General features: G+C 40.7%; 1 non-coding gene across 1 annotated transcript; it reads right to left on the reverse strand.

Annotated features, from left to right (window-relative positions):
• Positions 1–265: 265 nt before the first annotated feature.
• LOC145056034 (small nucleolar RNA R71) lies at positions 266–372 on the reverse strand. Its single transcript, XR_013685575.1, has one exon. It is a non-coding gene; the product is annotated as a small nucleolar RNA R71 (small nucleolar RNA).
• Positions 373–1,708: the final 1,336 nt, after the last annotated feature.

Below are 1,708 nucleotides of genomic sequence, written 5' to 3' on the forward strand. Positions count from 1 at the left end.
CACATCCTTTCCACATTAAAGGATATTCCATTCTATGGAAAGGATCACGAGGATGCGTTCAAACACTTAGATGAAGTGAATGACATTGCTGATCACTTCAATGTCCCAAATATTAACAGAGACACCGTTTTGCTAAGGATGCTTCTCGTTACCTTTAAAGGAGCCGCAAAGGATTGGTTAAAAGCACTCTCACCTGGTACCGTAACTACTTGGGCTCAAATGCGTGAGCAGTTTCTATCAATTCTGTCCACCGTCCAAGATTGCTAAACTGAAAAAGGCAATAGCCAATTTTGAGCAAAACCCGGGAGAGTCACTTTACGAAGCTTGGGACCGTTACAAAGGGTTGTTAAGGAATTGTCCTCAACATGACCTTAACATTCAACAAGAGGTGTCAATATTTTATGACGGGGTAAATGTGATGACAAGACAACTCTTTGATTCTCAAGGACCACTTACAAAGAAAAATCCGGGTGAAGTCAAGGAATTAATTGAAGAATTCGCAAAATACTCTCATGAATATCATAATCCAAGGAATGAAGGCATTAAAGGAGTTGGAGGTGCACAACCTGAAGAGATGGCTGCGGTGATGGCAATGCTTAACACTTTGGAGAGAAGATTAACACAAATGGACCAATCCATTCATGCAATTAAAGTTGGTTGTGAGAGATGTAGTGGTCCACATTTGACAAAAGATTGCAACTTGGACGAATATGGAAACAAGAAAGCTCAAGTTTGCTATTCGAGTAGGGACAAGTATGATGAAGATTGGAGGAAACCAAAGAAAGAGTGGTTGCCCTATGATGAATATAAGAAGCAAAAAGAAGAGAAGTATAGACAAATTGGCAGACACTTCTACCAAAAAGAACAACCACCAATCGAGAAGAAACCCGATCTAGAGACCATGTTAATTAAGTTTATGGAAGCTTCCGAAAAGAGACACGAGGCTACTGATTCTGCTATTAATGAACAAAGAACTTTGGTAAAGAATCACCATGCATTGATGGTAGAACAACAAGCTTTGATAAAAAATCAACAAGCCACCATCAATAATCTTGAAGTGCAACTTGGTCAACTAACCACTTTGGTGCATGAGAAGATGTCCTCGAAAAATCCTGAAACAAAGACCCAATCTCATGTAATGGCCATAGATACTGAAGAAGAGGCCATCTCTGAGTTCTTAGAAGCCTTAGAAGAAGAATAACAGCAGCCCGATCCAAAGTCAAAGAAGCCCAAGCTCGAGAATCAAGATGCTGCTGAATTGACGTACTCATGACGTGATGTGGGCCCGTCATGAACAGAAAAATTATGTCTTCGTTTCTGCTTATCAGCCGCCTTTGCCGTTTCCTTCCCGAGCTGCCCTTATTCCACTGGAAAGAGAGCATCTAGAGTTTGTTAAGCACGTGAAGGGTATCCCGATTAATACTCCCTTTGTCGAGTCCTTATCCAAAACTCCCAAGTATCAACAATCACTACAAGACTTAATAGACACTCGCAAGCAATTAAAGAAGAATTCTAAAATTATTCTAAGTGAGCAAAGCTCCAAAGCTGTGTTGGGAGAGATACCAAAAAATATGGGGGATCCTCGACGCCTCACTCTTCCATGTGAGTTTGGTAACAACATGAAGGTTGATGCTTTAGCCGATTCTGGGGCTAGCATATTCTGGGGCTAGCATTAACTTGATGCCTTATTCGTTTTATTAGAAGTTAG

This window comes from Lactuca serriola, chromosome 5, assembly GCF_051521515.1.
Source record: "Lactuca serriola cultivar US96UC23 chromosome 5, Lser_US96UC23_V15, whole genome shotgun sequence".
In the NCBI taxonomy this organism is placed as follows: Eukaryota; Viridiplantae; Streptophyta; class Magnoliopsida; order Asterales; family Asteraceae; genus Lactuca; species Lactuca serriola.